General features: G+C 40.3%; 1 long non-coding RNA gene across 1 annotated transcript in view; it reads right to left on the reverse strand.

The window, feature by feature from the left end:
- The window catches only part of LOC134548831 (uncharacterized), an 87,307-nt gene extending 72,656 nt beyond the window's left edge, over positions 1–14,651 (reverse strand). Inside the window, exon 1 of the long non-coding RNA XR_010079930.1 lies at positions 14,516–14,651. This is a non-coding gene — a long non-coding RNA (uncharacterized LOC134548831). The remainder of the gene's footprint in view (positions 1–14,515) is intronic.
- Between the last annotated feature and the right edge of the window lie 978 nt (positions 14,652–15,629).

Below are 15,629 nucleotides of genomic sequence, written 5' to 3' on the forward strand. Positions count from 1 at the left end.
AAAAGCTTTACCAAAAAGAGTCAAGCAGGACAGAAAGAGCAGAGAGGATGAAGAAGCAGGACCAGCAAAAGGGTGACTTTCAGGGCCATCATCAAGGGCAGAAGAGAAGACAGAAGAGACAACCATGACTTGATCTCTATCCCTGAATGAACTGCAAGAAATAGAAGATTTCAGCTTCTGTCCATGTAAACTGACACAAGGGAGCTAAGAGTGTGGCATTGGAGGGTAAGAAAGATAGCTGGGATAACTTGCTAAGGAACCAGGCATTGACAAAACAATGGGCAAAAAACCCCACAAGTCCTTTCTCTCTGGATGTGACTCCTATCAGCTGTGAGTATAAGGTGTCCTAACAAAGATGATATTCCAAATCACTCAGGACAGCAACAGAGAAAGGTATTTAATACCTGAGTGGATCAGCCGTGGGAGAAATTATATACTTTGGAACCAGGACTTCCTCCACAGTGAGCCACAGTTTTTATACATGATGCAATTTGAAATAATCTCTCTGTCCTTTCCCATGGTCCATACTGAAAATAAATCCACCTGGATGGATCAAATGAAGTCTAAGCGAAATTAAGTTTTCTGTAATGCAAACAACAAATGTGAATCTTGGGTAAAAGAAGAGGGTATCAGAGAGGTTTAATAGAAGCTGGGGTCCACCATGAGTTTAAATGGCAGAGGAAGGAAGGAAGGATTTGGAAGACAAATCAAGATCTGTGAGCAAGATACTAATTTTTAACTTCTGTCTGCATCTTTATTATCTATGAAGTAATAAAATCATGAGAGTTCGTGGACTTGTGAATCTATGGTTAGCAGGGATTTCATATACTGGCATTGATCTCTAGCTAAGAATTCTGCTACTTGCTGAGGCTGACACTGAAGGAAACCTTTCTTTTCCCTAATTAAAGGTGTATTAAATAAATAACTGAATGAAACAAATAACTATGGCTGAGGTCTGAAAATAATTCAAAAATACAGTGTGAGAGCGAATCCAAGTTATATGTGCAGCTACAGCATTCCCATAGTGGAACAACAGATTTGTCTATAATTTCCTTGTTGCATTTCAATATTTTGCAACCAAAACTAACAGTTTACATGTAAAGAAAAAGGTATCTCTTCCAAATATATGGAAGCTGGGTGAGAGAAAGCTAAGTTACCACCAGATAGTTTTCAGAAATGAAAAACTATATTTCAGCAATACACCTTCCAGTGTAATTTCAGTTAAAAGCATTACCAAGACAAAAGCAGATTGAAAATTGATTCAAGACCTTCTCTGCGCTTGCATTCATTTTTCTTATTGTCAGAGCCAGTCTATTCATATAATGGTGATATGCACAGTACTTAACCCGAATTTTAGGCCACCAAAGATTATAGTTTTAGGTTACAAGCTTACACAAGTCCTCTATCTGGTTGCAGTGGCAGCTATTACATTTCTATGATTTATAGGTACAATCTCTCCTCATGAATTACAGAGGCCAAGTGATGGCCAGTTTGTTATTTCTGTAAATTTGTTGTTGTTGTTATCTGACTGTAAAACACATCTCTCCTATAAAAGACCACCAGAAATAATTTTTAAAAAATTAAAGATGCACAAATTCAGGGTTGGGCTTGAGATGCACTACATGGGAAGAGCAAGTTCAGACTAGCATTGGGCTGAGCTATAAGTCTGTGTTCCTGTGTGATCTGTGAAGCACACAGAGGGCAATTTGGGACAGCCCAGGAGTACAGCTCTCTCCACGGACCACACAGAGAGCTATAGCTCTTCATTCCAGCCTTCTAATTTAGTTAAAGGTGGACTGAGGCATTCACACCATCCAAGTGATAAAATGAGGTCGTTTACATTTGTCTGCTGTTCACCTAATGTGCACCTAGGAGGCTTGAAGAGCAAAACTCAGTCCTGGCACAAACAGAAGGAATGTTAATTGAGGTCAGTAAGACAAGCATTTACTTTCTGCAAGGCTGCCTTCCACTCCATGAGCACAGGGACATCACACTGTTCAGCTCAGAAAATCCTTATCTCCTGCCTTCTAGTTAAGTGCTTTTCACCCACCTCTTCCCATAATCAAGCAGTCTGTCTTCTTTTGCTTTTGCCAAGTTTATGGAAAGGGGACTACTGAAGGTCTAAGGCTATTTTGACTTATCTCATACTTAGGAAAGGTTTTGCACAAGCTGTACTCCCCAAATACCAGACTTATCTGACTTTGCACATAACTAACAGGAACAGCAGCTTCTACCTGGCGCCTCCATACCTCACCTGTCACCTTGGATGACACTAACATTTATTTCTTTCAGGCCACAAAGTACATCTCAATACCACAGAATAGAAAGAAAAAAATTAATAAGGGAATTCGGATTATATTATTATTATTTAATTCTCACAGAGCTTGCAGCATTTCACCCTGGTTTCATACCTTCCTTGAAATGTGCACCAGAAAAGGCAGAAAAGCATGAACAAAACCCCACTGTAATTAAGTAGAAATGAAAATCTGATGCTTATGCCTTGGGTTTAAATAGAAAGATATGTCACTTTACCATACACTGGACTAGCAGGACAACAATAGGTACAGATCAAAGCTCAGCCTGTACAGTTTAACCTAAAGATGGATCAAGACAGATTGGATTGCACCAACTGTCCACCTGAAGGAAAGAACTCTGGCAATAAAGGGCTTTAAATCTACCTTTCAAATTGTAGAAACTACAGGCAACTATTGCATATTACATGAGGGTACTTAATTTAGAAAACTGGGATAATTAATTAGCAAGATGTCTGGCTTAAGGACAGAGCTTTTACTCTGTTACAATTTTGAGCCAACACAAGACACCCAGCAGAAGCTGAGCCAGGACTGGAAGCCTCTGACAAGCCAGGAACCACCTGAGAAGACTCAGCAGTTATTCAAGGCAGGGAGGTCATTGTGTTCTTTGATTTAAATACCTACAAGTTAAATAAGAAAGCTATCAAGATTTTAGCATGAAACTAGGTACTCTTAGCCTCACTATTCACCTTTAATTTAAAAGTAGGTATCCACTATGCTTGTGACTGCTCAAAGCACCTACATACAGCAATATTATTTGTGCTCTCCTGAGATGAGGTTCACTTCAGTCTGTTTCGAACACTCTTTATCTCAAACACTACACTGTCAAGGCAGGGCAGCCAAAGAGGACATTGAAATGTCATTCAAAGCATTTCTGTCAAAGGTTAAGGCTATGTATTTATCTATTTTAAACCAAAGTCACAGTCACCATCAATTTACCATGGAAGAAAGCTAGAATTTTAATTAAAAGAATAGCAACTTCTCAGGTTGGAATTGTCACCTGGATTGTCACCTCTAAAGTATCACTGGAAGTAGACTTCTTTCACCCAGGACAGGCCTATCCCAAATTACTTCATATCCCATTAAAGCAACATGGAGGAATCTGTAATTGTCTCTAACTCCAGACAACTCAGCACCAAGTTGGGATTTCTTTGTTTCAATGAAAATCACTATCAAGTCAGAGCATGTGTCCATGTTGACTAGACTTCTGTAATCAAACTGCCAAAAAGCTGGCATTTTTGGTTCTGAAAGTTGCAAGATTTATATTCCTTCTCCTCCCAGATGAGTCCCTTAACATTTGCCTTTTTGCAGCTTCACTTGAAGATTTCTGGTAATACCCAACTTGCACTTTAAAACAAACAAACAACACCCCCCCCCCCAAAAAAAACCCCAAAACACCGAGAAGAAACCACCTGACTTCATCCAGCAATTGCTATATAAAAAATTGGCAATAGCAACATCCACAAGATGTATGATGTCCAATCCTGAGGGAAAAAGCAAGGAAATGGAAGAACTAGAAGGTGGCCTTTTTTAGCAGCATGACAGCACTGACACAACTGTGGGTCTGAACAGATCCTAAGATATCAAGAGCACTAATGTGCTGGTATCATGTACAATCAGATCCAGGTGGGAATGCAACTCCTGGGCTTCCTCCAGCCCACAACAGCATCCTGTGTGTGGAGGACACACGCCTGGCACACTCAAAGTCCACAGCACATGATGCTGAACACAAGTGGGGCTTGATTCAGCACCTGCCTCAAGCACAGGCATTCCCCAAGGCTCACAGGGAAAGATGCAGCCAGGCAGAGTTGTGGAATAACCTCCCTTCTGCACAAGTTCTTTCTGAACTGAGTAAATGAACCAAAGCCACTGCACTTTCCCTAGAAGCTACAGAAAGTCAATTCAATTATTTGTATTAACACATCCAAGGGGGAAAAAAAAAGTACAACCCAGCACACTCTCCCTACTCATCAGAAGCAGCAGGAAAGCATTTGAGTATCAGGAAGTGTAAACAACCTTCAAATTTCAAGGACAAAAGTAGTTCAGGGATATACAAGATCAACAATCACTCCACTACAAAGATAAAATAAGACAAAATACAATCAGTAACTTAGGAATCCTTAAAAAGAGTACAGCGTATGTTTTTTTCAACTATCATTTCACAGACTACACACTTGAATTAAGTGCTGTCCAAGCTAAAGCAGGCAGCTCAAGTTGCAGTTACATCAGGGAGATGAACTGAGGTAGATTAACTGAGTTTTGTAAATGAAGTAGTTGCTCTAAGTTTAGCATACATCCCATACCACCATAATTGTAGAAAACAGTTTTTTTTTTAAGTCCTGTGTCAAGGAATGGATAAGAGCCTGCACACCACAATCTGAAGCAGCATTACCAGGAAACTGCATATCTATACCTCCTTCCCTATCTGTGGGAAAATGTATCTCACCACCAAGAGTCCTTAACAGGAACCAGCATATCAATTAACAGATCAATTAACTGGGAAGAAGAGTGCACAACTCTGCAGCAACCCAACCCTTATTCATGTTGTGCTGCTTTATAGAGTAAGGCAAAGATCAGCCACCCTGAGTTAAAACAGATTTGTTTTCTAACAGATCATAAAGCCGACTGCAAACACTTCATAAACCTATAGCTGTATTTTTAAAAATTTGTTTTAAAGCTGAAGGTGAATGGCAAAGGTTTGGCAGACTCGGTGCTGAAATGGATCAGGATCCGGAGTGGATCGGGGCTGGAATTGGGAATGGGGCAAAACCCGGACTGGATTCCAGCTGGGATCCAAAACTGGAGAAAATCCGGACTGGACTTCAGTTGGGATACGGAATGGGGGAAAACCCGGACTGGATTTCAGCTGGGATCCAAAACTGGAGAAAGTCCGGACTGGACTTCAGTTGGGATACGGAATGGGGGAAAACCCGGACTGGATTTCAGCTGGGATACAGAATATGGGAAAATGCTCCCACGGAATTAAATTCTGTTTTCTTGCTTTAAATGTTCACCTTTTCAATGCCGAAGATTTAAAGAAATATCAGAGGATCAGAGCTGGGCTACAGAAAGACAAAAAAGCCCAGACTGGATCTTCAATTTGCATGATGGAGAGACGTTGCAGGGATACTGGGAATAAGATTGGGTTTGTTTAAGCAAACAAAAAATATGGGGAGCTGTAAATTTAGGGTTTTCCAGCACGTATCACAGTCATTCACAGCAATGTCTGAGCATGGTGAGAAGGAGAAAGCTGCACCACATGGACATTAATTAATCTCCAGTTTCACTGTCTCAGGAACAAGGGCAGCAGTGCATGCCTCAGTCTAAGGATGAGCAACAATAAAATGAATGGCCATTTGGGGACTGCAAATATACTTGAGTTACATTTTTGTCTCAGACGTGATACTGAAGGTTGTCATTGTCCAGTTTTACTGTGGGGAAGATTCTCTCTGTTACCACATTGTTCTACCAGAGAAATAAAATCCAAACAAGTAAAACCTTCAGGTCAAGGGAAGGAAGATGGGCAATGCCCTTTTTCCACAAGCACACTCCACTGGGAGCCCAGCAGCAAAGCTTGTAACTCCAGGAGTTTCCAACCCATCCACAGCTCCCTATAAATAAAAGGACATGGCCAGGCACCATCTCAAGGTCAGCTTTTTTCTATTGTTGAGCACGGCTCAACACAAGCGAATTTCTCTCTGTATTTATTGCCTGTTATGTAAAATCTTCCTCTGCTCCTGGTTCACAGTCCCAGGATATCCTGGCAAGGAAGCACACACACGAGGCTGCACTTTGAGATCATTTAAATAAAAGAGAATTATAATGAAGAGCGGAGGAAGGGGGAAGAGGAATTTTCAGAATGTTTAGTTTAAACATACTTATGGTTAAAACCTCCCACTGAGTTAAATTCAGTTTTTTTGCTTTAGCTTTCACCTTTTCAATGACATAAAGACTTAAGGAAATATCAGAGGCAGCCAGTGAGCCTCTGAACAATACTGAATCAGAAAACATGACCACAATGTGAACCACTTGAAAATAGACATCCATCTTTGGCAATTTTTACTTAGCTGAAGCAAATGCTCCATAAACCTCTGTTCTCTGAACAAAGAGTACAGTCATCAAACATTTTCTTGTGAGGATAAAAGGGGAAGAGGCCTCTCTAATAGTTTTCTTGCTTTTCCCCCTAACAATAGTTAATTTTTTTTCTTTTTTTTTGAGAAAAGTTCCAAAAGTGTCTTTTCAGAGATGTTACATCTATCTCATACCTAAAATTTTATTTGCAGTGAGATTCTCATATCGATAGCAATGGGAAAAACCTTAGAGCAGTCCTATATGAATCATGAATCTTAAGCTACAATATTGCAGAGCAACCTTCACAGCAGCAATTACCCAGTAATTTTAATCTAGAAAAGAAAAATTAATCTACCAAATAGCCTCTGTCCCAAAGACTGTCCCAATATAAGCTGAAGAGGGGTATTTTCAACAGGTGTATACCTCTTCTGCATGCCATACACAGAGGAGGCTAAAAGAGCCCAGAAAGAATGGAAGGTGGAGAAATTGAATCCAATGCAAAATCAAAAATGCAGTGCAATGTCCATAAGAAAGTGGCTTCACAGAACTCAAATGTTTTCTTTCACCCCTCCCATATCTTCCAGCAGGTTGCCACTGGAGCTCAGGAAACCAAACTGTCAAACTAACTGTCCTGAATGTCTCTTTTTGATAGAGCTCAAAGGATCTTGATAAAGAACATATCATCTTTAATCTGATTTTGAAAAAATATAGACTTCCCTCTAAAAGAGCAGAAATGCTGCTGAAAAACGTTGCTTTGTACCATTTACTGACATACTATGAAACTTCTGATATTTCTATTTTCCATGAATCAAAAGAGTATTTCTCTGGCATTAGAAGTGTGAAATGGCATCTGAAGAGAAAATAGTGCTTTTACCAATCAGTGACATTTCCCTCTCTCCCCAATGTATCAACCTAACCTGAACTGATGTTTTCTAAAATATCAACTATATGCTTTCATAATAGTTAAGTGTCTTGGGGTTTAACTTGAGCTAGTGAAATAAAATTTACTCAGGGATGGTAAATTAAACTGGGCATGCAGTATTTGAACAGGAAATTAGAGTGTACAGCTATATTTTTTTTTAAACCCAGTGATTAGATAAATGCAGACCTTCCTGTCTTTCTTTAGCGAATCCATACCCTACGTTCCTAGAAAATATGACAGCCAGGACAGTTTCAGGTCAGAATATATATCTACTCTCGTCATTACACTCCCTCCTGTCTGTGACACCTTGGATAATGCAACAGCCCACACAGATGCATTTCCTGAGCAAAGTTACACTAAGGGTATTTTTATAGAGTTGAATCCAAATCATTGGTTGAACCCAGCACCTGTACACTTCTAACCATTTGCTGATAAAAATATACACAAAGGCTCAACACAGAGACCAGGAGCTGTGACACAATGGGAAAAGAAAATTAATAAGAAGGAAAAACAGTTTCATGCTCAGGAACAAAGCTTGCCCTGGTAAATTATTTCGTGCATATGAAGTTTCTCAACCTGAAACATGACTGAGTCCAGCTGATTTGATGCCACAAAACACAATTTAAGCATGCAGGTCACTCCTTTGAACCCAGCACTCAAAGTTGTTTTAATAGCTGTGAAGTTCAGGATGTCAGGTAAAAGCAAAACTTCAGTTATGGAGAAAAAAGATTCATAAAGTTATCTACCCTGTGATATTTCCATCCTAAACCAAAAAAACAACAGAACTTTCACTAGGAAATCATCCAGAATAAACCAAAGGTTAGTTTAAACCAACAATCCTTAGCAAAAGAACCTACTCTCTATGCACAGAGCAGACTAAAAACTACCTAAAATTTCTGTAAGCATATTTTTAAATTAAAATTTTAATACAAAGGATACCATTTAGGAAGTTTCTTGAATCAGAAAACTTTTATCTATCTGTTTTCAAGGGGATGATGAAACCAAACTTAAAGATTAATCTTCTGCAGTTGAAAATTAGGCTTGAACATATCAATGCTTTCATGTTGCTGAAAAAATATTCTTTAAATTTTCGTTGATTTTTGACACTTAATAAAAGTGTTCATGATGCTACATGAAAAAATGATTCAGTGACTATAGCAAGTAAAATTCACTATGGAAAAAATAAGAAACAACTTTATTCCCTGATTTTTGACTTCATACCCATCATTTACATAAAAGATTCCTAAATACCCCATCTGGGAAGTACACACTTAAAGTGAAGGAAGAGAGATTGAAGATACATCAATTACTTGTGTGTGGCCAGGGTGATCTGTAGAAACAGGGCTGAGAACTTGCTGAGCTCCATGCTGCAGAAACTGATGTACCCTCTGTCAATGCCCCATAAGTTACAGGGAAGTCAGTAATTAATTCTTCCTTTGGAAATGGAAAATTTTTCCATTTTCCTGTGGTCCAGGAGCTTTCACAATTGGCTTCCCTTCTCTCAGGGCAGGTTTTCTTCTGCTGGTGGGAGTCATATGTGTAACTAGAATTGTTTGCAGCCATGCCAGGCATATTTCCAAGCAGCTGGGAAGTTAACTTTAAAGAAGACTTCTTAGCTCCGCTAGCTGTTTTTCTCTCATAAAGATATTGCAGGAAAGCTGCCAACACCTTCACCAGAACAATGCATTTCCAATATACAGAAACCCTCCTATCTGTATATTTTTTGCACTGTACACAGTTTTATTAGAGATTCTGTGTTAGAGAATAACAGAATATGCCACACAGAATAACATTAAATCACCATTTTCAGAATATTCTACACCTTGAAGGTGCAGCTTTTTCCACCACAATATGACAGCTTCAGTTTCACTTATGGGATGTATAATGACATAAAACCAGCATAGAACCCTGACAGGAGGCATTTTGTGCAAAAGGGAAGTAACTTCCCCTGAAACTCAGAAAAAAGGAAAAGTTTGGGGGTTCCCCACATCTGCTCCTAAAATAATGATCTGTAAAGATCTTCTAAAAAGAGCAGGGTCATAAACACAGCTGTTACTTGGGCATTCAACAGAGGTTACATACCCCAAAAAAGACAGCAGTGATAAGACCACACTACAAATTTTGCCAGTTTCTCCCCTCTCCTGAATTGCCCTGTCACGTGTGTTACCTAGTAAAGAAGTCTCACTTCTAAAAACCTACAGTATCACACCAGGTGAACACAAGGAGAAGTAACTGAATGCCAGTGCAAGTGCACAGAGACAAGGAAAAACTGCACAATGTTTCAGGTAAATTAAGATGACAGGATGCTGAAGAGTTCAATGAACAGTCTGTTCAAATGCTATAGCACAGAAAGAAAATCAAAACCTTTTAAGCATCTAAAAAGAAAAACAGCATTTTTTCCCCCTTTACCCAGCTTTCACCAAGCAGATAAAATTCAACATCTTGGAAGACTGAGGTAGTTTCTAGGTCAGACACTGAAACTGATGTTTCCAAAATAGCTACATGGCCATTCTTCCAAGCATCCTCAAGCACATCTCAGTGCACAAACATGCAAACAATTACTTAGGAGCAGGTACAAATTCAGTCCTGTATCCAAGAGAAAAACAGTGGCAGTGAGGAAGAAGATTAGGCAAAGCCACTAGGAAAAGAGAAGGAAAATACAGATCTGGAATAAGACTGAAGGAGAAGGATGGGGGAGATGTCTGCAGGAGAACACAATGCAGTGTCAAAATGACCACCTGGGGAAGGGTGAACAAGAAAACAGGATCAAAACTCAGCTGGCAAGCAAAGACTGGGGGATCCTACCTTGTTAGAAAATGGGACAGGCATGGATCAGAAATGGGATGTGCTAGAATTGGAAGCGAAACCAGGGAAGAAAGCACTGCTATAGGGTAAGTTAGGCAGGATGCACAGAATCCTATGCATGAGGGGAAGCAGTGGACACTGCCTCTTCCCTGCTCTCTCCCAGTTTTCACTTTCCTTCTGTTCCTACTGCTGGTTTTTTTGGGTTTTTTTGTTTTTTTTCTCTGAGCTGCCTAAAGCCAGCAGTTATACACACATCTACTCCGGCCTCCCCTAATTGAGCCTTGCTCAGTTCTGGTTGTCACAATTCAGATAAAAACCATGTCTTATGTTTGAAGTGGAGAGATTCAAGTTCAGCCATGTAGAAATGCAGCAGTACAGCACCGTCTGTTCTGGAATATGAGACTTGAGAAAAGGATAAGAAAAATAGTCCTCTCTATTGTTCCTATTGTGCCAAGACTTTCCCAATGTCTCATAGACTCAGTGCTGAATCATTTCAAAATACAGCACAATTGTTGGAGACAACCCTCTTCATATGCACTGCCATATTATACAGGATTCACCACCTCCAAAGAGCTGTCTTAACACAAAGTCATTTGTCAGTCAGGTCTGCAACTCCCCAGATTCCTAAAGAAAGTTTGGAGGAAAGTGTTCAGGGTGTCCTACAAGTATTTTTCCCCCTAGTATTTTGATAATGATTTGTTACAAACCTTGGTTTAGTTAAATTGCAGATAATTTCATTGCTGTCATGAAAAAGAAAACAAGACTGCAGCCACTGCAGTCAGGAAAAGTTGAAGCAGTACCTTAAGAAACGAATTCTGCCAGTGGATAACAAGCAATTGAAGCAACAGAAGCTGTTTACAAACTTATTACAAATACTGAGTTTATACTGAGAGTATTAAATTTGTACTTGGTACTCTGAAAAATAATTAACACTTACACATGAAACTCAATTTTTGTAATGCAAAGAGTTGGAAGAGTCAGCAACCTGGTAATTCCATAGAGGTTAAATGGTTAACAGGGCTTCTCTCAACAGATCAATGCAATGATGGGATCTCAATACTAATATTTTGTAATCATGAAACAGTCATTCAAAGATCTGGAGAACTGACTGCTATCAGCTCAGCTAAACAAGATATTGTGAGACAGCACCTTTTAAGCTTGTTTTTACTTAAACAGAGGAGAGTTACACGCTAAATCAGGTCAAGTCTAAGGGGTCCCTGCCCTCAATGCCTGTTGCCATTACTAGCCATTATTAATGATTAAAGAGCACCAAGCCAGGGCATGGCCTGCCCATTTTTCTACTGAGCAAATACTGCTGCTGTTTGGTACAAAAACCTTCTGAAAAAGTGGTGTTGGTTTTTTTGCATCGTATAATCCCTGACAGTCTCTCCCTCACCACCATGAATTCCTTCAGCTTTAAGTTTCCACAGCTTCCCGTGGCAGGAGTCACACAGCTCAGTGGGCACCATCACAGTGCCACTCAAGCACTTCTTCTGTCTGCATTATTCTGAGGAGGACTTGGGGTTTTCAATGCTTATCAATAGTCAGACCAAGCTTTTGGATGACAGGCTTTTTCTAAAGTTCTCTTTTATACTGATGCTACAGTGAATTGACATAGCAAGAGCAGTATCTGTTCCACAGTCCTTAAAGGCACAGGCACTCTGCTGTTACAGCAATGGGTCATACAAAAACCTTCAAGGCATAAATTTCCATGTGTCTCCTTTCTGACTTTCAGCCTTGATCTTCTGAGCATAATCCTCCCAACAACCTCAGCCCAAATCTTTTCACCTCAGGCAGGTGCAGCTCCATGTGGCACAGCAAGCAATGACATTACTTATGCAGGAGGCACATCATACAGAACAGCAACACTTGTCATTCAGCAATACCAGGAAAAAGATTGCTGTAGCTGGAGCTCTTCTCCTCTAGGTGAGAGGAAACACTATCAGTTATCAATTTATTTCCTTGGATTTGTGGTGTTGCACTTTTCTTCCCAAGATGTTAAGTACTCACCAGGCACAACTCTTCTGCTTTAGGTGAGGAAAAAAATAATTTTTTTTTTCTGTGTTTATTGAGGGAGAGATAAAAAAAACAAATATTAGGTGATATTTGCATTCCTCTGAGGAGTCTTGGCATCTTAGTCAAGCACTGGAGCACTTTACAGGTATAATAAGTCCATGGATTTAAAAAAAAATCTGTGAACCATCTACTACAGGCAACATAACTGAACTACTTCAACTCAGTAGAGCAAGAACATGCATAGTGTGTTCGTCTGCTCTGAGGGCTATATTACCCCTAATCCATTTTATGGAATAAATTACGTAAGTAAATATTTCCCATGTTCCTCTGACACACCTATACTATAACTTAGAAAAAGCTAAAAATACTACTCTAGTGGAAACCTGCTTTTGAACAGGTTAAAAATGTTTCTGTAAATTTGAAGATTTAATTGGCAAAAGCCACATGTTTTATAGTGATGCTGCTTTCACTGGAGGAGGGTGTGAGGTAGAAACACCACTCTTGCTAGCAGGAGCCCTGCAAAGAGGAGGAGAGGAGTGCTTGCCCAGGAGAGCTGGCTCAGGCCCCAGAATTGACTTATGCTGTGCCATGGCGATCTCTCTTCCTGAGGAGAGTAAATGCCAGTGCCTAAGGAAGCTCACCCCAGCCTTGCCTGCTACCACTGCTCTCCAACCATGGCTAAACACCATCTGGGGGATGGCTCTCAACAATCCCTGCCCCTTTTGTCAAGGGGTGCCACAGCCCTGAGTCCCTGCCCATCCCCACAGATGGCAGCCAGTGGCAACCCTACCACCCATGGCAGCCAGCAGCAGGACACTTAAGGAGGGCTCCTCCACCACTCTAAAACCACCATTTAATGGTAACCAAGCCTCTCTCAGAGCAAACAAGGGAACTGATGAGCAAATTTAGCTCTGTGGCTAAAGCCAACCCCTCTTAGCCAACTCTTGTTATCAGAGGGTCAGGCTGTTCTCAGCTTCCAAACACAAACCTCATGAAGGTGGTGCAAGCCAGACAGTGCTGAAATATCTTTCACAACGCTCTCCACTAAGCAGTAATAAAGCACAAGCAATTGTAAACAGATGTTTGGTCTTAAAGCAGCTTTCAGCTGCAGTATATAAATACAGCTTATGATAAAGAAATGTCTTCAGTGAGTTTTGTTAACAACAGCTCGTCATGAGAAGCCAGTATGTTTATGTAGCAGCATTACAGATTACTATTGTTCCTTTATGGCTAGAAGTAAGTCAAATGGATTTATACAGCAGCGTTGACAATATAGTTGTTATTAATATAGGGGTAGTTAAGTTTATCACCAAACAATGTATTCTTATCTCATTTTCTCAGTACTCCAGAGCAAAGTCCACAATATGATGCAGATATTACGTACACATCAGAGCAGCAGACAGCTGTGCCATTAAAATAACTGCACCACCAAGAACACTGCTTCCTAAGCAGTTATGAATCATGAAATAAAGCATTAAAAGTGATTTCTTTTGTGTGGACATAAAGGGAAGCTTTAATAGAATTAGATACTTCTTTTGGCTGTTGTTATGGCACAGAAATGTTCATGTGCCATTAAGTAATTTGGCTGATTAACTCTTTTGTATACCAGGAACAAAGCTGATAGAAACCCAAAGATAAATGCCATTACCATCTCGTTAAACAGTATCAGAAACAAAGAAAATGTGTTTTGTTTTGCAGCAGTTGCATAAACAAACATCATTCTTACCTACACAGAATATAAAAGCAAAACAACCACAAAAAAAAACCAAACCTGTAATTACCATCAAAATATTCAGAGACTTTTTTGTTTGAAGCTAATAAACTACACCTGCCAAAAATCACTCATGTCATTAAAAAAAAATTACAAACAGTCAAATATAGTTACATGTCTTGTCTGGCTTTAAACCAAGGTAAAGCCAATGAACCAAGTCAGCAATTCCTGAAGTATCTTGTGACTAACATTTCCCATAACTTCTCACATGTCTGTAGGAACATCCTTCATCATCTAGCAACACTGACCATGCTGAACAGCAACTCTCACAGGCACAAGCTTTGAAACCACTTATTTTCGCATTTCGAAACTGAAAATGACTTAATTAAAAGGCAATTTAGAGATGCCTATTTTTCTGTAGAAAAACCTCGTCTGATTGTAGCATTATTAGTCAAATAAGGAATCTTTTCCCTGTTTAACATGCAATTCAAATAAAGTTACAGAATGCAAGCAGCTTTCAGCCTGGCTTGAGCAGCTCCCTATATCTCTCCAGGTCAGAAGACCCAAGAAGCAGGAGGTGGCATTCAGCCAGGTGGCACCTGGAGGTGCCACTTCCAGAGAAGCTGCAGATCACAAAGGTTGTAGGGTTTAACCAACAAAACCACAGACACCAGGTACCTCTCAGACATTTTACAGAATCATTAGAGCCATGCCAACCCATGGCACTGCTGTTTGCCCTGCTGCAGCTCTTGCTCGCAGGAACACTCTCACATCACCAGTTCAAATTCCACACTGTGTTCTGTGGTCGTGTTTGCCCCCAGCTATCCTCATCTCTTGCCCAAGATCCTGATGGCTTCCTGCCTCACTTCTTGAAGAAAGCGACTGCCCATGCAAGTGAAAGAGTTATTCTGCAGTCACGAGAGGGTGGGGGAGAGAAGAATGTTAATACCTATGTTGCCCAGCAATCCAACAACACACAACTTAATCCATTTTGGCGCTTTCTTCAGTGGTTCTTTTAGTTGTTTTTTCTCCAGGAGAATGCTCCCAGACTCTGTACACCTCCTCTTTGCAGAATCTTTCCATACCACTAATTATTTTTGCTTTTCCCACCTCCATCTCCACACTCACGTCAGCAGCAGACTAAGAAAGCACACGCTGTTTTCCAGGTGGCTGCACACCACACTGAGGGCGACTGTCATTATTTCCCTTGTTCTTTCCACAACCCGCTGGCAATTACGTTTCTTTATGGTGGCAAACCATTTGTTATTTGTGGGCTGCAGTTAGCTCTGAAGCCAGTAAAATGAATGTAAACAGCACGTGTTATTCCTGCTGTTGTACATTAACTTTCACACACCCAGGATCAGTTTGACCCTCCATGTGCTACACAAGTTGTGTTTAATTTTGCCAGGTCCTTGCAAAGCTCCTTAGTGCAGCAGGTATTAAGAAGCAAACAGGATGCCTCAGGGTTCAAGAAACCTAACTAGAACACGCACTATCTGAAATTGGACCTGGTATTTTCTGTGATGTAACTGAAATAGTAATTTTGCTCCCATAGCTTATCACCTTCCTTTAGGACCCACCCTCCATCAGTTTCTCTGGTATATTTGGTATACTTTGGCACTTTTCAGAGGATTGTGACAAGAAGGCAGGCACAAAGAAGAACTGAACAGCAGGACCTGAGTCTGCTAACACCACCACACTTGTGGTGTGCAGCCCCTCCAGGCACATGCGGGGGCACCCTTTAGCCTGAAGCATTCAAAGCTCCTCAGCTCAGTTTGAAGGCAGAAGGCAC

Source organism: Prinia subflava, chromosome 3, assembly GCF_021018805.1.
Source record: "Prinia subflava isolate CZ2003 ecotype Zambia chromosome 3, Cam_Psub_1.2, whole genome shotgun sequence".
Classification (NCBI taxonomy): Eukaryota; Metazoa; Chordata; class Aves; order Passeriformes; family Cisticolidae; genus Prinia; species Prinia subflava.